General features: G+C 31.6%; 1 pseudogene; it reads right to left on the reverse strand.

The window, feature by feature from the left end:
• Positions 1-290: 290 nt before the first annotated feature.
• LOC139516674 (zinc finger protein 271 pseudogene) lies at positions 291-25,386 on the reverse strand (annotated as a pseudogene).
• Positions 25,387-25,571: the final 185 nt, after the last annotated feature.

Consider the following 25,571-nt stretch of genomic DNA (forward strand, 5'->3'; position numbering starts at 1 on the left):
ACATAGCACATGATGTACTAGTCTCGTCGCATTATTTAATCCCGTGGTCAGAATTCTGACCACGGGATTTAGGCCATACCTGTTGTCAGTGTAGCGATAAGTGAACACAGCAGGGGTCCAGTTTAGACGAACCGTGGGTCTGCCCTGACGATATTTTTTTTAAATCTTGGTATCTATGGTACGTTCATTCATAGACAATGTAATATTGATTTGATAGAAACTTTTAAACTAGCAGCGTGTGAAACTCCTTTTCACATTAATGTGGTACATATGGCAATAAACTTAAAAAAGCGAAAACAAATTATTTTAATGAATCAATTAAAAAAACTAATGAAACAAACTTAAAACAAAATTAAACCGATAACAAACTTAATAATCAAATCAAATAATCAAACATTATTCCATGAAAATACAATTTTATGACCGAAACTTGGTTTCGTTTAAGGTTTGGATTGTTTAAAAACACGCTAAAATTGCCGACTTTAATAGAAATAACTATTTGTATGCGAATAAAAACTTTTACAACAGTGAAATATAAACTTAACATTTTCAAGTGTCCATGTAGTAGTCAATGTCAGACACAACACGTCAGACGGACACACTTACATAACAATATAACTCATCATTGGGAAAAAACTAAACTACAAATTTTAGTTCGAAAACTGTGTTCAAATAGCGATTGACAAAATCGTTAGTAACATTATCTGCATATTAAGATGAACACAGAGCATTATCCGAATAAAACATTTTCGGAAAATGAAAATCACTCGAAATGCAAACCAAATGTAGAAAACATGTTCGGGAAATTGAAAATCATATTCACGAAGATCAAAAATTTGAATCCAAATAAAAACTGTGAGGAAAGCAGCTCGAGAAGTGTTGCCTTTTTTTTTTTATATATAATTTTATAAAAATTAAATAACATGAATGTACATGATAGACACCTTTAGAACCATAAGGATAATAAATAGTATTTATATAAAGCGTTCGTGGTTTGCAAAGCAGTGTCATTTTAAATGTTTATATATTATCAACTATTCCTGGTGCCTATTGGTTTTCATGTTCAATTTACAAAACAAGACGTTACATTTGAGTTGTATCCCCTTAAATTCTGTCACAGATAGTTCAGTCAGATTTTGTACAACCTAAATACATGTACAGTAGTACATATTCTTTTAGAGTTGATGTTTTAAAATAAACTCGTAATACTAATATCGAAATTATGTGTACTACAAGTGTTCATTCATAACTGTACATAAAACAATTTCAGGATCAGAATATGTTTTCAAAAATAAGCTAACTTTTTACGAAAAAGAAAACCATTGAGTCAGACCTTTTTATGACAGATCATTCTTAATGTCATGTTTTCTCATATGATCATTAAAGCGTTGTTTTGAAAGGTAGTCACGTCCGATGCAATAAGGACAACTGTAGGGTTTTTCACCTGTGTGTGTTTTAAGGTGTTGATTCAATTCTTTTCCTGTGAAGAACGTTTTGCTGCATACATCGCACTCGTAAGGCGTTTTTCCAGAATGCATTAAGATATGTCTTTTCACTGAACGTTTGTCCTTTAATTCTTTACCACATGTTTCGCAGCTTAACATCTCTTTACTATGTGTTCTCATATGCGTTTTCAATTGGGCATTATCTCCAAACCTTTTCCCGCAGGTAGAACAACATCTTGGCTTTTCACCAGAGTGTGTTTTCACATGCCTTTGTAAATTGCTAAGATAGGCAAATTTTTTATTACATATTTCACATTCATAAGGCAATTCACCTGTATGTGTTCTCATGTGCCCTTTGAGTGCACTGTTCTCGCTAAAACTTTTACCACATTCTACACATTTAAACGGTTTTTCGCCAGTATGTGTTCTCATGTGACTATCATAATGATTACTCCGTCTGAAGGTATTACCACAAATGTCACACTTGAAAGGCTTTATGTCTGTATGTATCATAAGATGAGAACTCAAACTAGAATTTGTGGTAAATCCTTTGCCACAAGTAGTACAAATGTAAGGTGTTTCTCCTGTATGAACTCGAACATGGTTCAAAAGAATGCTTGGAAATCGAAAACTCTCGCCACATATATCGCACTTATGTGATTTTTCGCCGGTATGCATTTTCAGATGAGTTTTAAGATTACTACCCTGTTTAAATCCTTTCCCACAAATTTTACAAATGAAGGGTTTTTCATTAGTGTGTACTCTCATATGGGTTTTCAGGCTTCCACAACTTAATGTTCTATTACAAATACGACACGTAAATTGTTTCGGCTTCGATCTTTCTTTATGAACACGTATATGTTTTTTTAGTTCATGTTTGTTTCCAAAACTCTCACTACATATTACACAAATGTATGGTTTTTCATCAGTATGTATTTTCATATGTGTTGCCAAATCACTCGACAATTTGAACATTTTCCTACATAATGTGCAACAGTATGGCCTTTGGTTATGCCGTCTAATATGACTTCTCAAGTGTGCATTCTGTACGAAACTTTTACCACATATTTTGCAATTATACGGTTTTTCTCCAGTATGTATTTTCATATGAAGCGATAAGTTTCCGAAACCTCTAAAGCCTTTCCCACAAACCTCACATGAGTGAGGGAGGTCCCCGGTATGCTTCATGTTGTGAATTTCTAATCCATTCATAGATTTGAAGCTTTGACTACATATTGTACAGTTGTGCGTCTTTTCGACTTTGCCATCATGTTTTCTCTTATGTCTTCTCATGTCGCCATGATTTGTAAATCTTTTAGGACAAATATTGCAGCTATACGGTTTCTCTCCTGTGTGAGATCTCATGTGAATATTCAAGCTTTGTGGAGAGCTAAAACTTTCAGAGCATATACTGCAAACGTATGGTTGTTCCCCATTATGTATTCTCATGTGTCTAAGTAAATCTTTCTTACAAATGAAATCTTTACCACAAACATCGCAGCTGCTCAGGTTATGACCAGTATGAAATCTCTTGTGGGTCTTTAAATAATCTAAAGTTTTGAACTTTTTACCGCATGTGTCACAAGGAAACGATTTCTTTCGTAAGTGCAATCTCATGTGAGATTTGAACTTAATACTATCAGTAATTTCCAATCCACAGAAATCACACCTATTTACGTTCTGAAGTGATGCGATTACATCGGATTTGTCTAAATCATCCTTAACAAACTTATTATCTTTGGAGTCAGTACAACTGGTAGGTATCTTAGCTTCAGTGACCTCAACCTCAACCTTTGTTAAGATGTCTTTCTTACAGTTTGTAAGCGAAACATAATTAGGTTTCTCATCAGAAGTTTGAACTTTCATACAGGAATTTAAATTATGTTTTTTCGTGTCTTCTCCCTTGTAAACATCATCATAAACATTTCCAAAAATATTTGATTGTTTCACATCCTTTTTATCTACAATATCTTCTTTAACTTTTTTGGAAAAGCTAATACTAACTTTTGGCTTGCCTTCTTTATCAATAGGATCTCCTTCGCGTTTTCCATAAAGGGCATTAATGAGTTCGGTTATACTTTTTTCTTGATGCATAACTTGTTTAGCTTTTACTGGTTGAGTTGGAAAGTTTTTGTTGTCATTTATATGGTCTTCTTTTTTCAATACTGGTTTGAGTTCAGCTAATGGTGAAATGTTTACATTGTTCACATTTTCCTTGTTTGATTTATTTGTGTGAATTTTACCACAAGAAGGCTTCAAATGTCTTCTTAAATGTCCATCTTCAAAACTGTTAAATTTTCCAGTCGAGATCCTGTTATTCCTTAAACCATCAATTTTGATTGGTTCTTTACTAATCGTAGAAGAAGCCGTCATTATATTTTCCTTTTGAACCAAAATCTTATGAGATTCTAAAGGTAAAGTATGGACTGCTGCTTTACCTATATTAGATTGGTCAAAAGTGTCTTGATGCCCAATGCCAAGTTGATATTTTTCAGATGAACCATTGTTACTTGTGTTTAGTTCTTCATTTTCGGGATTAGCAATCTCCATAGCTGCTGCTGAATTGAGTGCACTTTCGATCATTATGCTGTCAGCACCAAAGTAACTCATAGATATTTCTCACTTTCTAAATATCTTCCTTTGTTTCAAATAATTATTTGATATCGATGACTCTAAAAAATAAAAAGTTTATCATTTATCAACAAGTTATTTTCTCAAAGGTATAATACATCCAAATCATATATTCTATTACGTCACATCCGTTTTTTCATGAAAAGGGACAAAAACATTTTCTTGAATTAGAATTGTAGGAAATTAACCCTGAATTCCATTGCAAAAAAAATCCCGAGTCATGAAAATATCTTAGGTGTTTCTAAGCGCCATTCTTTACTTATTTGGTGTTTCTATAAAAGAATTTGAAAACTTGAGGTTACAGAAAAAAATCTAGGTAAACATTTGATTGGATAACTCCCAGTGTGGTTGTTTAGTTTAAATGCAATGAATTTTTATCTGAAAATGTGTCTTAGTACTTGACAGGATTAAACTTTATTCATGTCAAGTATGTCTTTATTTGAAGCAAAGATGAATAACATTCTGCAAATTGTTCTTTTTTTTTTTCTTTTTGGAAAGTGCCATTTAACAAAGACTATGATTAGAGGCAAATAATGGTGATATTACTACTGATTCAATTCAATTTCTTAAAATTTACTGGAAGAGACTTTGTTACTACATCAGTTACTGCTGCTCATCGAACTGCAACTCTAGATTTTAATGACACTTTAAGATAATTATCTTTTTTTTTCTGAACTAGAGGCTCTAATGAGCTAGAATAATAAAGAAAATCACACAAATACTGTCTAGTGAACTCCGAGGGAATTTCAAATTGTCCCTAATCGAAAGGCAAAAACACAAAACTCAGACACATGAAACGAATGAATTACAAGTCATATTCCTGACTTGGTATAGGCATTTAATTATGTATAAAATGCTTGATTATTCTTAAGCTATCTAAACCTCTCACTTGTATGACAGTCGCATCAAATTCCATTATATAACTCTTGGAGTAAAAAAAAACATTCTTAACATTAATGTGCATAAAAAAAAGATTAAGAAGCTATTGACAATGTATAAAATCTTTATTATCATTGATTACAAATTTTGACTTTCGGAGTATGATCAGGAGTCATATTAAAAATACAAGTAATTATTTGTATTTTGATCTTTAAAAAGCTAAAACTTCGCTATGTAACTTTGTCACTAAGCATGGTCAATTGAGAGTAAAAATCAATTGCATTTACAAATCACATATTAAATTTCCCCACGATAAAGAACATTTCGGTCAAGTTCAGTTTAAACTGTTTCTGTTGTTTTCGAAATAAAAATATTTAAAAAGAAATACAAATATTTGGTTCGTATCATTAAGTCACTATTCTGAACTATTCAATCGGCAGATGATTTTTTTTTTTTTTTTTTTTTTTGCGTCTTTATTACGTAGTTGTAGATCTTATATTGCTTGTCATATTTGATGTTGACTCTTTTTATCTTGTATATCTGGGGTGTTGGTTCAAGATATTATTCATAACGGTTATACGTTTTGTCTTTATTATGATAACATAATAGCACGAAATGCTCCGTTACATATGGCACGCGGGAACCACATATATGAGATAATTACATTTATCGAGGAAAATGATAGATTATCGGTCGATCATTATAGATGAACGGCGTAAATTTACCTTTACTATCATTATCGGTCCTAAATGCATTTAAGAAATTATTGAGACCATCTATCATTTTCGATCAAAAATGGATTAACGTTGATAATCTATAATAAAGGAACGCGGGAACCACATTATTGGATAACAGTTAAACGTGTTTTCTATGACTTTGGATATGTACCCAATCACAATGGGTTATCGACAAGGCTAAAATAATTTGTCCAATCATATCCATCGTTTCGAATGATCGTCAATTGATAGTGTTTAAGAATTGAATACAGTTTTTTTCTTTGGTTAAATTAATACGAAATTAAAAATTAGATGCCAGTTTGCAACAGCCAAGAATCCTGGTAAGAGTATACTAATAACGATATTTATAAGTAAATAAGTTATAACTGTCACTAATTTTGTATATTTGGCAAGCCGTTGTGGAATTTATTCTCTATTTATTAAAATCAGTATTTCATGTATTTATAAACCATTGATCTCTTTTTTTTTTTCTCTTTTTTTTTTTTTAATTCAATTTGCTTTTAATTTACTTTTTAGTATGACAAAAACAAATCAATATTGATAAATCTTATTTTTAATATTAAAAAATCGTATCATTTACTGATATTGATTAATAGATTTTTATTATAAAAAATTATTCCTTAATTTTTAAAAATCATTCTTTAATTTAAAAAAAATCATTCTCTGATTTTAAAAAATCAGTCTTTAATTTATATATTAAAAAAATCATTCATTAATATTAAAAAACACTTTATAAAATTTAATATTCAGTCGGATTTATTAATATTAACAAATGTGATTTTTTTTTTATATAAGATAATGTGCTGAACTTTTAATATTAAATAATATGCTGAATTTATAATGTAAAAAAATCTTTTTTAATATTAAAAGTCTACATCAATTTCAGCAGCGTTGATATAGGGCAAACTAAATTTAATCTAGATTTGTCCAACGCTCAAAGGATAAATATAGGACATGTCGGTCCGGAGAAACTTTGAATTATGTTAAGTCAAATTAGACCGTCTTATATTTACACAGACAAGTATTTAAAGAAAGTTATATTTACACAGACAAGTATTTAAAGAAAGTTATAACTATTTATTATTACATTAGATTAAATATATTCAATTAACATACCCTAATATTTCTGAATTTGCCCCTTAAATCAAATTAATAATTTGACCAATATTTTATAAAATCTTGAATTCAATTTGGAAAGAACATGCATGTTGACGGACAAAAAGTGTTATTTTCCCATATTCCATGTTGTACTTTCCACGACACTGTCAGATCTAATGAAATTTTGCGCCCCATGGTTTATTGTTGGGTTTTAAGGCCCATTTGGTTTCAAAGAAGCAAATCACTGACTTAATTTGCGCTGTTAAATAAATGGCAAAACGAGTAGCAAATATGAAATGCATATTCAGAACGACTCACGAGCTGTTCAGGTTTTTCTAGTTTTGGAATTTTAAAATATTGGTTCTTTTTTTCTGGAACATTGATTTCACTTTACAAGTTGGCTTTCCTGTTTATCATTATATATCAGACTGCTGAATAACATGGCGTAATATAGGTGTGTCTGAATATAGGGGTTGTCTAGATATTATCATAGTTGGATACTAGGGATGTCAATAGATCTGAAACTTAATACTGTAAAATTGAGAAAGAAAATGGGAAATGTGTCAAAGCGACAACAAACCGGCCATAGAGCAGACAACAGCCGAAGGCCACCAATGGGTCTACATAGTACTCGGTCCTGATACTCACGTGTACTCGATAACTTGGGAAAATGTTTAACATATTAACTTATAAACAGTTATTTTTCATAAACCTTACTGTAGTATGATGGCATTGCTTGACATCTTAACGAAACACTTAAGTATCATTATAGGTCATTGATTAATATTATATAGCTACATTGTATAGCAAGTTTTCGTTGAATGTATTATAGTCTAAGCATGTACTTGTTGAATGTCGTTAGTTTTCTCGTTTTAATTGGTTTATATTGTCTTATCGGGGCCTATTATAGCTGACTATGCGGTATGGGCTTTGCTCATTGTTGAAGGCCGTACGGTGACCTATAGTTGTTAATGTCTGTGTCATTTTGGCTTTTTGTGGACAGTTGTCTCATTGGCAATCATACCACATCTTCTTTTTTATATAGTCATAGTATTTACTTGTTGAATGTCCTATAGTCATAGCATGTACTTGTTGAATGTTCTATGGTTATAGTATGTACTTGTTGAATGTCATATAGTCATAACATGTACTTGGTGAATGTTCTATAGTCATAGCATGTACTTGTTGAATGTCCTATTGTCAGAGTATGTATTTGTTGAATGTCCTATAGTCATAGCATATACTTGTTGAATGCCCTATAGTCAAAACAGGTACTCTTTGAATGTCTTGTTTGTATCAGGTACTTGTTAAATGTCCTTTAGTCAAAACAGGTACTCACGAAATATATATGTGTATCAGGTACTTGTTGAATGTTCTATAGTCAAAACAGGTACTCTTTGAATATCTAATAATTGTACCAGGTACTTATTAAATGGCCTTTATTCAAAGCATGTACTTGTTGAATGTCCAATAGTTAAAAAGTTATAGCTTGAAACTTAGTAAACATGTTTCCTATGATATGATCTTTCTTATTTTAATGCCAAATGAGAGATTTTATCCCATTTTCACGGTCCACTGAACATAGAAAATGATAGGGCGGATGGGGCATCCGTGTACTTGGGACACATTCTTGTTTATACCTGTATCAGGTACTTGTTAAATGTCCTATTGTCAAAACAGGTACTCATTGAATGTCTAATAGTTGTATTCCGTTCTTGTTGAATGTCCTTTAGTCAAAACAGGTACTCATTAAATGTCTAATAGTTGTATTCCGTTCTTGATGAATGTCCTTTAGTCAAAACAGGTACTCATGGAATGTTTTATATGTGTACAAGGTACTTGTTCAAAATCATTTAGTTGTATCCGGTTCTTGTTGAATTTCCTATGGTTAAAACAGGTACTCTTTTAATATCTCATAGTTGTATCAGGTACTTGTTAAATTTCCTATGGTTAAAACAGGTACTTTTTGAATATCTCATAATTGTATCAGGTACTTGTTGAATGTCCTATAGTCAAAACAGGTACTCATTGAATGTCTTATTTTTGTATCAAGTACTCGTTGAATGTCCTTTAGTCAGAACAGGTACTCATTGAAAATCTTGTACTTGTATCAGGTACTTATTGAATGTCCTATAGCATGTACTTGCCGAATGCCCTAAAGTCAAAACAGGTAATCCTTAAATGTATTATAGTTGTATCAGGTACTTGTTAAATGTCTTTTAGTCAAAACTGGTACTCATGGAATGTCTTATAGATGTATTAGGTACTTGCAGAATGTCATTTAGTTGTATCCGGTACTTGTTGAATGTTCTATAGTCAAAACAGGTACTCGTTGAATGTCATATGTTTGTATCAAATACTCGTTGTTCTAAAGTCAAAACAGGTACTTGTTGAATGTCGTTTAGTCACAACAAGAACTTGTTGATTTTCCCATAGTCAAAAGAAGTACTATTTGATTTTTTTCATACTTGTGCTTATTAAATGTCCTATAGTCTAATCATGTACTTGTTGAATGTCCTATAGTCATAGCATGTACTTGTTAAATTTCCTATAGTCAAAACAGGTATTTGTTGAAAGTCCTATAGTCTAATCATGAACGTGTTGAATATCCTGTAGTCATATCATGTACTGTTGAATGCCCTATAGTCAAAACAGGTACTTGTTGAATGTCTTTTAGTCAAAACAGATTGTCCTATAGTTAAAAAAGTTATAACTTGAAACTTGGTAAACATGTTCCCTATGATATGATCTTTCTTATTTTAATGCCAAATGAGAGGTGTCTTCCTCCTATTCCCACTTTTTAAAAATACTATTCCTTCTATTCCCACTTGCAAATAACAATAGATGTTTTGATAAATAATTTGTTTTTATAACAATCAGGGTTAATTAGAATTTCACCTAAGATTTACCTGTACTTTTTTTTTAAAGCATAACATATTTGGTACACTGTTTAGGTATAATACCTTGTTTATTTGTAATATGTTTCTTTTTTCATCAAATAAATACTTAAAAATAGAGAAAAATTAGGATAAATAGATTGGAGTCAGATTTATTTTAAAATTTTTGAATTTGTAACTTTAAAAAATTGTCTGCTTTACTAATAAATCATGATATAAATAATATTATAACCAAGTATAATCTTATATATATATAAATCTTTATTCTCACAAACCAAATAACAGAAAGGTATAGAGATAATTTTACATATTTCAATACAATTACATAAATATATAATGTACGAAAGTAGATAGAGGCATTCACAATTGTTCACCCAGAAAAGTTCAATTTGTTATTGATCTCCTTTATAAGTTTACAAAGTTCGTTCAGTTCTGTACATTTTGGGGAATTCATTAAGTCATAAAACTTCAATGTGTTTGTTCTATTTCTATTGTAAAATGCAATACATTGTTTTCTACAATTATCGAAAGCTGAACAATTAAAAATGTAATGGTATTCATCACCAATGGCATCTGAATATTAACACAATACACATTTTCTGTTTTCTCTTTCTATGTTTTGCCATCTTCCAGTTTCTATTGGAGATTTCATGTTCAAAGTTCCAAATTTAAGAAATAAGGATATCTGCCATTCATCCAAAATAAATATTTCTCAAACTCCAAAGTAACTTTAAATTAACGATAATTTAATGCTTTTGGTCATTCCTGTTGGCTTAAGATGTGGATTAAACAGGTCGGGACCACTACCTTATATGGAAATGCATAAATTAGAATACTTATGTTCTCGCACATGTAATTGTTTATTTACATGTGACGCAATTTATTTTTACCTAGGTTTTTGACCAATCCACTAAATGAGTCACAATGCATGATGGACTACTACGTGTTTACAATCAACCAAGAACACGTGTTATTTACTGAAATACAACACATTTTTTCATACAATGCGGGATTCACAATTTCGCTTAGTTTTTCATTTTGTGTATCCTCATTTATAGTTCGTGATATAAAGTATTACTTCCATGCTCAGATTAACGAAGAGTTGTTTCTATGCGAGGAAAACAGGGTTTGGATTACCCGATATATAGCCATTAACATGTTTGATGATGGCACAGATATTTCATGTATTCGTCTACCAGACTGCAACGAAACAACAGCGAAAAACACAATTACCCATGAGACAAACTCACTAGTGTAAGAATAAGCCGTCGATAACAGCCAGTGCTAATATTCACGAGTACATCAATTTTCGTATAGATATTTAAAGACAAATGTGTGATCCTTGAATTTTGTGTTCGTAAAAAAGGCGAAGAAATATTTACATACATGGCAGTGTTAGTATTTATTTTTGTCACATGATTGCAGTAAATGTGACTTCCAAACTGTTCCCTTTGTTTTCAAGGTAGTGAAGTCAGCAACTGTAGTTTCAGTTTGTTCGTTTTTTAACAGGCTCGTACTTTTGCCAAACTGGATTAATTATTACAGCTGATTTCTTATACCTGCAAAGTAAAACTTTGGTTGGCTTGCTTACTTTGTTTGTATAGTTGTTTATACAATCTTTAAACAATATATATATATAGGCATAGTTTAACTTGTATATTTTATATGTTGTACAATATAAAAACAAAGCAAGCAAGCTAACCAAAGTTTTGCTCTACATGCATTAGGAAATAAGCTGTAATAATGTTATCCATATGTATGTGCGACAAGGTGGAAAATTTTATATGTTTTGTGAAAATTGCAGCGTTGGACCTATAATAAAAAAAGAAAAGATGTGGTATGATTGCCAATGAGACAGCTGTCCACAAGAGACCAAAATGACACAGAAATTAACATTTATAGATCCCCGTACGGCCTTCAACAATGAGCAAAGACCATACCGCATAGTCAGCGACAAAAGGTCCCGATATTACAATGTAAAACAATTCAAACGAGAAAACTAACGGCCTTAATTATATAAAAAAAATGAGCGAAAAAAAAATATGTAACACATAAACAAACGACAACCACTGAAATACAGGCTTCTATACAATATATTTTTTTTATGGGATATATTTCTTCTCCTTTGATATATTTAATTGGGCCGGGTTTTTTTTTTTTTTTTGTTGTTGTTTGGATTGTTTTACACAAGTTATTTTTGGGTCATTTATAGCTTACTTTTCAGCATTGAACCTATGACGGCTTACTTTACTGAATTATGTCTTTGTTGGAAAGATGTCTCATTTGGCACTCATACCTCATCTTCTTATTTCTATATACAAAGCACATTTTAGAAAAAAAATAATAGGTAATAGGGCACCCACTTTGATCCAGATACTTTTAATATTGGAGATATTTTACATATGTCAACAGGACAGCAGCCGAACGATAAAAAACCTCTAAGGTATAATTTGCGATAAAATTGGCAATAAACTGATATTATCGATGGATGAAACAATAAAAAATGATTTGAGCTATATACCGTACCCGCTACAGGAGGGCGGGGGTTCTGAAGGGATGGACCCCCTTTTTTTGGACGATCAGTGCATTTGAATGAGGACATGTAGTTTGAACCCCCTCCCCTTTTGTCCAGGGTTAGGATCCTCCTTTTTTAAATGGCTGGATCCGCCCCTGCCGCTTTCATAACACTTATTTTTAGCATACTGAATATTATGATGTTCTTACTTTTAGTTCAGGTCCTGATAAAAAAAAAAGTACACATTCAGTACAGAAAGAAGTGTTCCAATGAAAGTTTTCGTGTTTTTCTAGGCAGAAATGATTTTGGAATGACATTATACCGGTTTAAAAGAGCTCAAACAATTTTATTACTGGACAGTGGTCACTTCATTGGATATTTCACTGTTTCATGTCGTGAAATTAATGCAGGTTCAAGTCATAACAATGCACAAAACCGGTTCAACTACTTTTGCAAGGCGAAAAAGAAAGTCGAATCGTGAAGCCAGTAAACAATATTTTTTTAATCTGAGCATGCAAATTGAGGATTACGTTATATATTTTACATTAAATATATTTGCAGAATAACAACGTTGGTAATGAGAGTCCCAGACAACTATATTAGTTGACTGTTTTCCCACTAATTCCACGTGTTTTAAGTTTTAGTTTACTCGTAGTAGCCCACAATGCATTGTAGTTCATTGAGTCGATTGGTCAGTTTTTCAAGGCCATATTGGCCTTGTGTTTTGGAAATTACTATGCAAATATATTCTGACGTCAGAAAATCTAGAGTTCTCGACCTGTTAAAGTATACTTTAAAACATAATTACTTGGACCAATAATCAAAGATATAAAATAATGGGTGAAAACTGTTAACTTTACTTCATTATTTATTTTGTTTAAAAAAAAAACAGAATTCATACAGATGCAAAAATAACTTATTACCTGTTCTAATAAAAAAAAAAACACTGGTCAATTAACAGTTGATTAAAAAATGTTTGTACAGTATAATCCTTTGTTTGCAAAAGTTTTCCTTCTATTCCCACATGAAATTTTACCTTTTCTTACCAGATTTATAAAAAGTGGGAATAGAGGGAATGAACCAAATGAGAGATTTTATCCCATTTTCACGGTCCACTGAACATAGAAAATGATAGGGCGGATGGGGCATCCGTGTACTTGGGACACATTCTTGTTTATACCTGTATCAGGTACTTGTTAAATGTCATATTATCAAAACAGGTACTCATTGAATGTATAATAGTTGTATTCCGTTCTTGTTGAATGTCCTTTAGTCAAAACAGGTACTCATGGAATGTTTTATATGTGTACAAGGTACTTGTTCAAAATCATTTAGTTGTATCCGGTTCTTGTTGAATTTCCTATGGTTAAACAGGTACTTTTTGAATATCTCATAGTTGTATCAGGTACTTGTTGAATGTCCTATAGTCAAAACAGGTACTCATTGAATGTTTTATTTTTGTATCAAGTACTCGTTGAATGTCCTTTAGTCAGAACAGGTACTCATTGAAAATCTTTTACTTGTATCAGGTACTTATTGAATGTCCTATAGCATGTACTTGTCGAATGCCCAATAGTCAAAACATGTAATCTGTAAATGTCTTATAGTTGTATCAGGTACTTCTTAAATGTCCTTTAGTCAAAACAGGTACTCATGGTATGTCTTATAGGTGTATCAGGTACTTGCTGAATGTCATTTAGTTGTATCCGGTACTTGACAAGTACTACTTGCTGAATGACATATAGTCAAAGCATGTACTGGTTGAATGTCTCATAGTTCTATCAGGTACTTCTTGAATGTCTCATAGTTGTATCAGGTACTTGTTGAATGTCCTATAGTCTAAACAGGTACTCGTTGAATGTCATATTTTTGTATCAAATACTCGCTGAATGTCCTAAAGTCAAAACAAGTACTTGTTGAATTTCCTTTAGTCAAAACAAGAACTTGCTGATTTTCCCAGAGTCAAAACAAGTATTATTTGAATTTTTCATACTTGTGCTTATTAAATGTCCTATAGTCTAAGCATGTACTTGTTGAATGTCATATAGTCTAAGCATGTGCGTGTTGAATGTCCTATAGTCATATCATGTACTTGTTGAATGTCCTATAGTCAAAACAGGTACTCATTGAATGTCCTATAGTCATAGCATGCCTATGTACTTGTTAAATTTCCTATAGTCAAAACTGTTATTTGTTGAATGTCCTATAGTCTAATCATGAACATGTGTAATGTCCTAAAGTCATATCATGTACTGTTGAATGTCCTATAATCAAAACAGGTACTTGTTGAATGTCTTTTAGTCAAAACAGATACTTGTTGATTGTCCCATAGTCAAAACAAGTACTCTTTGAATTTTTCATACTTGTATCAGGTACTTGTTAAATGTCCTAATGTCTAAACAGGTACTCATTGAATGTCTAATCGTTTTATCCAGTACTTGTTAAATGTCCTTTAGTCAAAACAGGTACTCATGGAATGTCTTATATGTGTATCAGGTACTTGTTCAATGTCATTTTATTGTATCCGGTACTTGTTGCATGTTCTATAGTCAAAACAGGTACTCTTTGAATATCTTATAATTGTATCAGGTACTTGTTGAATGACCTATAGTCATAGCATGTACTTGTTCAATGTTTTATTTTTGTATCAAGAACTCGTTGAATGTCCTTTGGTTAGAACAGGTATTAATTGAAAATATTTTACTTGTATCAGGTACTTATTGAATGTCTTATAGCATGTACTTGCCGAATGCCCTATAGTCAAAACATGTAATCTGTAAATGTCTTATAGTTGTATCAGGTACTTGTTAAATGCCCTTCAGTCAAAACAGGTACTCACGGAATGTCTTATAGGTGTATCAGGTACTTGCTGAATGTCATTTAGTTGTATCCGGTACTTGACAAGTACTACTTGCTGAATGACATATAGTCAAAGCATGTACTGGTTGAATGTCTCATAGTTCTATCAGGTACTTCTTAAATGTCTCATAGTTGTATCAGGTACTTGTTGAATGTCCTATAGTCTAAACAGGTACTCGTTGAATGTCATATTTTTGTATCAAATACTCGCTGAATGTCCTAAAGTCAAAACAAGTACTTGTTGAATGTCCTTTAGTCAAAACAAGAACTTGCTGATTTTCCCAGAGTCAAAACAAGTATTATTTGAATTTTTCATACTTGTGCTTATTAAATGTCCTATAGTCTAAGCATGTACTTGTTGAATGTCAGATAGTCTAAGCATGTGCGTGTTGAATGTCCTATAGTCATATCATGTACTTGTTGAATATCCTATAGTCAAAACAGGTACTCATTGAATGTCCTATAGTCATAGCATGCCTATGTACTTGTTACATTTCCTATAGTCAAAACAGGTATTTGTTGAATGTCCTATAGTCTAATCATGAACATGTGGAATGTCCTAAAGTCATATTATGTACTGTTGAATGTCCTATAATCAAAACAGGTACTTGTTGAATGTCTTTTAGTCAAAACAGATACTTGTTGATTGTCCCATAGTCAAAACAAGTACTCTTTGAATTTTTCATACTTGTATCAGGTACTTGTTAAATGTCCTAATGTCTAAACAGGTACTCATTGAATGTCTAATAGTTTTATCCAGTACTTGTTGAATGTCCTTTAGTCAAAACAGGTACTCATGGAATGTCTTATATGTGTATCAGGTACTTGTTCAATGTCATTTTATTGTATCCGGTACTTGTTGCATGTTCTATAGTCAAAACAGGTACTCTTTGAATATCTTATAATTGTATCAGGTACTTGTTGAATGACCTATAGTCATAGCATGTACTTGTTGAATATCTCATAGTTGTATCAGGTACTTGTTAAATGTCCTATAGTCAAAACAGGTACTCATTGAATGTCTTATTTTTGTATCAAGTACTTGTTGAATGTCCTATAGTCAAAACATGTACTCATTAAAAATATTTTAGTTTTATCAGGTACTTGTTCAATGTCCTATAGTCAGAGCATGTACTTGTTGAATGTCCTATTGTCAAAAAAGGTACTCTTTGAATGTCTTATAATTGTATCAGGTACTTGTTAAATGTCCTTTAGTCAAAACAGGTACTCACGGAATATATACATGTATGTGTATCAGGTACTTGGTGAATGTCATTTATTTGTATACGGTACTTGTTGCATGTTCTATAGTCAAAACAGGTACTCTTTGAATATCTAATAATTGTATCAGGTACTTGTTGAATGACCTTTATTCATAGCATGTACTTGTTTAATGTCCTATAGTTAAAAAAAAGCTATAACTTAAAACTTAGTAAACATGTTACCTATGATATGATCTTTCTTATTTTAATGCCAAATTAGAGATTTTATCCCATTTTCACCTTCCACTGAACATAGAAAATGATAGGGCGGATAGGGCATCCGTGTACTTGGGACACATTCTTGTTTATACCTGTATCAGGTACTTGTTAAATGTCCTATTGTCAAAACAGGTACTCATTGAATGTATAATAGTTGTATTCCGTTCTTGTTGAAAGTCCTTTAGTCAAAACAGGTACTCATGGAATGTCTTATATGTGTACAAGGTACTTGTTCAATATCATTTAGTTGTATCCAGTATTTGTTGAATTTCCTATAGTTTTAACAGGTACTCTTGAATATCTCATAGTTGTATCAGGTACTTGTTGAATGTCCCATAGTCAAATTAGGTACTCATTGAATGTCTTATTGTTGTATCAAGTACTCGTTGAATGTCCTATAGTCAAAACAGGTAATCTTTGAATGTCTTAAAGTTGTATCAGGTACTTGTTAAATGTCCTTCAGTCAAAACAGGTACTCATAGAATGTCTTATAGGTGTATCAGGTACTTGCTGAATGTTATTTAGTTGTATCCGGTACTTGTTGAATTCTAGTCAAAACAGGTACTCTTTGAATATCAAATAATTATATCAGGTACTTGTTGAATGACCTATAGTCATAGCATGTATTTGTTGAATGTCTCATAGTTATATCAGGTACTTGTTTAATGTCTCATAGTTGTATCAGGTACTTGTTGAATGTCCTATAGTCAAAACAGGTACTCTTTGAAAATCTTATAGTTGTACTTGTTAAATGTCATATAGTTGTAGCATGTACTTGAAGAATGTCCTTTAGTCCTAGCATGTACTTGTTCAATGTCCTATGGTCAAAACAGGTACTCATTGAATGTCATACAGTCATAGCATGTTCTTGTTGAATGATCTATAGTGACTGTCATAATTACAAGTTTTAAAAATCGCCATTAAGGATACTAACTCCATATTATATTTGAACTTCATTCCATATAACTTAGAACGCAAGATGCGCGTTTTGTTTACATTTATATATTATATTAAAAAGTGCTGAAATAGGAAAATATCATATCCAACGGCAATATCTACTATAAGGAATCAATGAAAATAGCACATATTGTGTGAGGGGTGATTTTCTGGCTATAACTTTGAAAAGAAATTTCAATTCTTTAAAAATTCTTTAAAGGGGCACTAGCTGCCAAATTTATGATCACCGATTTGACTCAAATTCTCATATTTTATTTATAACAATGTAAAAAAAATTCCAAACTATTAAAAGTATAAACTAAACAATTTATCAGGACATGGTCTCAATGAGATGTAGTTTTGTTTCGTGTGAATTTTAGCGAAGACGCTATTTAATTAACTATCGAGTTGACCTTATATGAAGATAAACATGAATATAAATAGATTAAGCAACTTGTGCAATTGGATTTTAATATTTCTGTAAAATTTTGTTTTATAGATTTAAAAAATTTATGTTTTCGTCGTTTTTTCCTTTATAAGAATGATTTTGTGTGTATCAAATCAGTTAATCAAATTATTTACCTTTGTTTCACTTTCAATGTTGACATTATTTTCCTTTGTAAACGGACGATGCATCTTTATTCTATCTCTTTCTACGGGTTAAATTGGAGTTCACATGGATACGGATTTAATGAGGTCGAATTAATCACTTGTAAGTGAATAATTCGTTAGCAATGTGTATGAGCTTAATTTGACAAAATTGAATCATTTTAGCTGATAAAAACAAAAAGGACACAAAAAGAACAGCCACATTCATCTGACAGACCAGATTTGCTTGAGAGAAGTTGAATCGGGGTTATTTTGATAACAACTTCTATTTATCAACGGAAAAAATTAGCATATAGTGTTTTAATCATATTGAAACCAAAACTACGGGCTAATGATGCACTCGTGAACTAATAGTCCAATAGCAGTGGTGTCGACCCAGTTAATCAAAATTACACTATTGATATTGTATACAAAATTATAGTTTCAATTAAAGGGGCACAATCTGTCAAATTCATATTCACCAATTTTAATTAAATTCTCATATTTGATTTATAACAACGTAAAATATCTATCAAAACTATTAAAAGTCTAAAATAAACAATTAACAGAGCACTGTCATGAAAATACGTAGCTTCGTTTCGTGTGTATTGTAGTCTAAACGCCATCTAATCAATTATCGAGTTGACCTCTTAAGGGCATACGATACAGTTTTGATCCTGTATTTACAAGTTCGTGAAAATTTGCATATAGGCTATTTTTTACCTGATTAATTCAAATATGTAATAAAAAATATACCTTTATGTGCTACTTTTTGAGTAAAATGAGGTCGAAATTCTGTAGTTACAAGTTCGTGTAAATTTGCATATAGGCTATTTTTTACCTGATTAATTCAAATATGTAATAAAAAATATACCTTTATGTGCTACTTTTTGAGTAAATTGAGGTCGAAATTTTGTATATTTGCTCAAATTCAGATTTGTGGTCGTAATTTCTTTTTCGAAAGAAAGACATAACTTGTTTGTTATAAAAGATAAACACAAATTGTTTTTTGTTAAATAATCGGTAATTTCTGTATTTTATGACTATTCTAAAAAAAATTATGCATTTTTAATTCAGAAATAACTCATATTTATCAAATGTTCATGAATTGAGGAAAATACATTTTCCCGATATGTCACAGCAAGGACGTATAACTAACACGTCCTTGGTCACAGTTTGACGTCGCGAAAATAACATTTTACGTTAGCAACGTCATTACCTCCCCTGTAACTGTATCGTATGCCCTTAAGTCATCTGATGACCATATTAGCGATGTAAACATAAATATTGATATAAATAGATTAAGCCAACTCATGCTGTTGGATTATTTTAGGTCTATTTGATTCATACTATAGATGAAAATTATGTGTTTATAATCGTTTTACCTGAATAAGAATGATTCTTTATGGATCGAATCAGTCAATCAAATGTTTCACTTTCAATCCTTTAAATAACTATACACATACAATTCACGTGTTATCCATCTCAAGTTTAGGGGTTAAATTGAAGTTCATATGAATACGGATATAATGAGGTCGAATTAGTGAATAATTCATAAGCAATGTTATCTTGCTTATTTTGACAAAATTGAACCATAATGGCTGCTAAAGGCGAATTATTATTTCACTATTTGCATTTCATGAATGATTGAGCATAAAAAAATTTTTTATATATCTCGTAGCTAGTGCCCCTTTAATGCAATTTAGTATAATTTGTCAGTTTATCCCAATCTCTGTCTAACCGACAAAATATCTGACAGAAAATCATTCTGTCAGACAGAACTTTTAAGATATTTTGGTTGAATAAAAACTTTAAGTAAAAGTTCAAATTTCTGTTTTCGGTCAAACAAACCCCAAACCACTTTGGCACACACTGATGTGTGATCATTTTGTAGTTTACGATTTCTGCATATATATATATACATATGTAGGACTCTAAAGTGCGATGGGGACGCTAAAGTACGATGGTTACGCTAAAGTGCGATGGTCTACGCTAAAATGCGATGCCTACTTTAGCGTGATACACCATCGTACTTTAGCGTAGACCATCGCACTTTAGCGTGACCATCGCACTTTAGAGTACCATTGCACTTTAGAGTCCTACATATATATGCATATCTTCATAGGGACTAAATTAATGTATTGTTTGTTTCCCCAATCTCGACCCTGCCATGACAGGTATGGGTTCATTTAGCAAAAACGTTAAAATTGGACAAAATCGTTTTTGAAGGAATATTCCAGATAATTGATATGCTTACAGTTCAACCACTATCGCACTATCGTCAGTCTGATTTCCTGAACTCATAACATATTAATGGTTTCAGGGTGTAAATATAAAAAAAGATGAGGTATTATAAACAAGTGGCTCTTTTGGCCGGCTCTCAAGAGCCAAAATCGCTTATCTGTTATTTTTTTGCTTGAATCTTTCATCAATGATTATTTTTGCATTTATTTCAATATATAGTAATGAGTGGCTTAAACATGGCATTTAACTGTTCGTTGTATCTGTCATATTTTCTTCAAAAGCAAATAAATGCATTTTACCCATATGTTCTATTTTAACGAAAGTGTCTATGTTTCTTGACGTACAAGGAAATAAAATTCCAAATTTATACTAGATTCATTTGACGTAATTTTTAAAGTAGAAAAACATAAACAATTTGTGTAAAATTGTCCTTTGAGGGCAATAACTCCTTTAGGGGTTAATTGGCAGTGTTTGTCATTATTTTTTGTAAATATAACTTTGCCAAGCATTTTTGCTTTTTACAGTTTATCTTTATCTTCAATAATATTCAAGATGATAACCAAATACTGCAAAATTTCCTTAAAGTAACTTTAGTGGCAGCAACCCAACAATTGGATGTTCGGTTTGTCTATAAATTTCAGAGCTGATAGACCATGTAGACCTTTTGACCATTTTTACAATTCATAAACAAGATTCCTAAAGGAACATTCATTTAAAGTTAAGAAGTATAAGGCACGATAGTTTCAGAGAAGATTTTTAAATGTAAGCAAACTTGACGAACAAATTCTATAAAAATGCCCTTTAAAGGGCAATAACTCCTTAAGGGGTCAATTGAAAATTTCGGTCATATAAACTTTTTGTAGATCTTACTTTGCTGAACATTTTTGCTGTTTACAGTTTATACAATATTATTAATCTATAATAATAGTAAAATTAGATACCAGGATTATAATTTAGTACGCCAGACGCGCGTTTCGTCTACTTAGGATAAAAGTGTGAAATTTTTTATTGCTGCTTAAAATGTAAAATAAATGCTAATATTTTTACACTAGAGTTACTCCCCTTGGAACACATATACTTTGATACTTGTGTAGTATTAATTTTAGTTAAGATTGTTCAAATGTTTATTCTTTGTTGTATCTATGCTATTAATGATTATGTTCATAATTGAGCTTTCTTTAATAAAATATTTCGTATTTCGTAAGACTCATCAGTGACGCTCATATCAAAATAGTTATTAAGCCAAACAAGTACAAAGTTGAAGAGCACTGAGAATCAAAATTCCAAAAAAAATACTACAAAAAAATACAAAATTTCCTTATTTAACAATTTAGTGGCAGCAACCAAAAAATCGGTTATTCGATTCATCTGAAAGTGTCAGGGCTGATAGATCTTGACCAATTGAACAAAATTACCCTAGTCAGATTTGCTATAAAAGCTTTAGTTTTTAAGATATAAGCTAAACACTGCATCTGACCCCTATGTTCTTTTTTTAGCCACGGCGACAATTTTTGTCGATGTATCGAAACCGTTCGTGTGAAATAAAAAGATATGATTGCCAATGATACAACCCTCAACAAGAGATTGTTACACATAAATATAAGACGGTTGCGTGCATTTTTAAGTCGTGCAAATTCCAATATTAAGCCATGCCGACCGTGCGAGGGCTTCACGGCCATTCAAGGTCGTTAAATAAAACATAAATAAGTAAGCCATGACGGTAGTTGGTCAAATTTTTTTGGAAAACTCGAATCAGCAAACTAATGTTTTAATACTTTGTGAAACTGGTAAGATATTAACAATGGGTATACAAAGTACATACCAAAATTTACTTGTCCGAATGAAATTGTTACTTGTCCAAAAAATTTCTATTAAAAATAACCTTTTTATGTTGTTAGTGAACAAAATGAATTTAAACAATAGACAGGATTTGATGTATTTCTTTTGATTTGAAATACATTTGTGTACTTTTCAAAAATATGAATCAAGTTCAACTGAATCTAGTCATGTCATAGGACTTAGGATCTAGTTTTTCATCAATGCCAGTCTCATCAGACTCTAAACCTGAGGCACCATCTGATAGGCCTGTACACTCATTGGATTTGTATAATCCTTTTTTTTTTAAGTTGAAAAAAGTTTATTGAAATGCAATCAATAAAAAGAAGAAGATAAGGTATGATTGCCAATGAGACAACTCTCTGCAAGAGACCAAATGACACAGAAATTAACAACTATAGGTCACCATATTGTCAGTATTGTTTTTTCTACTTATGATCAAATATGATTTTGTGAATTTAATGGTAAATGAAAAAAAAAATTGTGAAAAAATTACCAGTATGGTATTTGTTATAAGGAACAGAATAAGGTAGCAAAATGGGGTACTGATTTGTCTTGGTCCCGAAATGTCTCCTGCCTTGCCAAACTGTCTATCAATCATGTCTACTAAATATGTCTCCTACTGTGCCAAACTGTCTATCAAACCTGGAGCTAAACCTGTAGAGGTGACGAACTGTCCTGTAAAGTTACCTTATCTACAATTAGGAGATAACTGTATTGTATTTTAAGCTCCGACGGCATCAATTGGGGATTTGATGGTCGCAAATTAAGTTTACTGGCGACGCGTTAGCGGAGATAGTAAACGGGTATTTGCGACCATCAAATCCCAAATTGATGCCGTCGGAGCTTAAAATACAATATTGTTATCTCCATTCTAATGAAACTAACAGAAAACAACGTTAAAACATGTATTTAAAATCTGTCATATGTCGTCTGCGCTTGCGCGTACGTCCCATAGCATCAATTGTCAATTGATGCCATGTAAGAAAGTGACGTTATCCAATCAAAATGAACGTTACAAACGTTGTTGCATTAGAATGTGCATCATTGATTCGGATCAATAAGACTGGTTTCCGAGAATAGTATACCTTTCACCTGTTAAAAAGTACCTGACAAAGAACCAGTTAAAAATTATCGATTGCAAGTAAACATGTTGAAGAAAAAGGTTTTGCATTTGAATAAACAGAATGCAGAAACATGTCAAACTAATATTTGTTTTCTTGTTTTTTGTTTCATCAAAGTTAGATTAAATTTATTTTCTGCTGAATAATTGTACTTGTCTGTCCCGCTTCAGGTTAAAGTTTTTGGTCAAGGTAGTTTTTGATGAAGCTGAAGTCCAATCAACTTGCAACTTAGTACACATGTTCCTTATGATATTATCTTTCAAATTTTAAAGCCAAATTAGACTTTTGATCCCAATTTCACGGTCCACTGAACATAGAAAATGAAAGTGTGAGTTTCAGGTTAAAGTTTTTAGTCAAGGTAGTTTTTGATGAAGTTGAAGTCCAATTAACTTGAAACTTAGTACATATGTTCCCTATGGTATGATCTTTCTAATTTAATGCCAAATTAGATTTTTTACCCAATTTCACGGTCCATTCAAAAATGATAGTGCGAGTTGGGCATCCGTGTACTTTGGACACATTCTTGTTTTATATTTTTAGCATATCCCTCTTTTCTCTGTTCATTTGATATCAATATTCCTTTGTTTTATTCAGTTGAGGACGAATTATTCTCTATTCTGTCAAAACTCATTCATGACTCTCAAATAACCCCTTCCGCTTTCGATTTGTCCTTCACATAAGCCAGGATTTGTTCACTACGAGGATTACGATATAAGGTTTCCTATACCTTTGCTTATTACGATATAATTTTGAAAGATACCTCGTTTCGGGTCTATCTGCGGGGTTTATTTTTGTGTATGATATTGGTTAATCCAGAAATATACTCAAAGCTCTTACACCGAATCATCTGAAGTCAAAAGACGAAATTAACAAAGATTTATAGAAAACTCGAAAACTGCTGTGCAAAAATTTCAGATGAAATAAAGTATTCCGATTCACGCCAGAAAATTGTTGATTTACAAGTGCTAAACTGAATAATTCACATTTCATACAGCAGAATTCAACACCAATTACCAATTCATGTTGATAATGTCGAATAACAAATACAATGTAACGTCACAGTACCCAAATTTCACAAATTTAGCCACACAAAAAAGCAGCGGAGGTCGTACAAGTTTTATTTGAGACTAACAAACGATTGATATTTGAAAAATTTGATATTCTGCACGTCTTTCAGCATTTTTAACATTTCTTAATATATTTAAAAGTTCATAACACGTTCATAGCATATTATATCAACAGATGAAATACCGGTGTATTGACTTGAAAGAGCAGAGACGTCCACAAAAGGTCAACTTTCTAGAGTTACCAAAAGAAATATGCAATTGCATCCATATTTTCAAAAATGAAAAGTATGGAATATTGTCAAATTGTTCTCAAAATTTTCCTCCATTTTAGAATAATGGCGTTTGAAGGTCGGTTCAAACCAATTTTTCTATGATTCAATATGGATTACTAATTAAATTGATGGAAATATAAAGTAAATAAGGATACACCTACACATTAGATAAAGAATGGGGACCTTGTTTTTATAGTTTGAATTAAAATAAACATATGTGAAATACATTGGCAGGAAATCAACAGCCTTAAAACAGAGATTTTTGTTATAAAATGCATAACATAAATTACTCACGTGTGTGTCTATGAAGTACTATCATTTTTTTTTTTTATAAGAAATCATAAACAATCTTTCTTTTAAAAAAAAAACCGTGCTGAGTCGCTAAAGTCGAGCGCACCCTAGAAGGTGTACTTGATTGGTCCAAACTTATTTGTTTTAACCAATATCTTTAAAAACTTGTTTTAAGGAAATCATTGTTAGCACTGCATGCAATAGTCCTCTGTCTATCAATCACCGAATTGCTTAATATGAGAGGCTGTGGATTTTCTATAAAATTTAAATGTGTTTTAATAACATTAAATCGACAAAAGGGTACATGATCCTTAGGTATTTGTGATTGATATATGTTAAACAGTAAAGATAGTATTGCATCTGTTAAAATAAAACACTTACCAGATGTTCTAAAAATCTGACTTTAACCAAGCACTAGCAAGTTGAAAAGGTTGGCGGTTTCGTTTTCCACGGACTTTAGCTGTGAGAAACTAGTCGAGTATTCCTAGTAAAAAAAATATACTAGCTAATGAAAGAAGCGTAACACTTCAGTAGGAGTGTCTCTCTGCATTAAAGTTTAACATCATCGCTCATGCAAAATCAGTATTACTAGGACTTGTATGAATTATTTTTATCAACCTGTGAGACACTAATTCTTCATTTAATGTGTGGGTACGGGTTCTAATAAATAT

Source organism: Mytilus edulis, chromosome 3, assembly GCF_963676685.1.
Source record: "Mytilus edulis chromosome 3, xbMytEdul2.2, whole genome shotgun sequence".
NCBI lineage: Eukaryota > Metazoa > Mollusca > Bivalvia > Mytilida > Mytilidae > Mytilus > Mytilus edulis.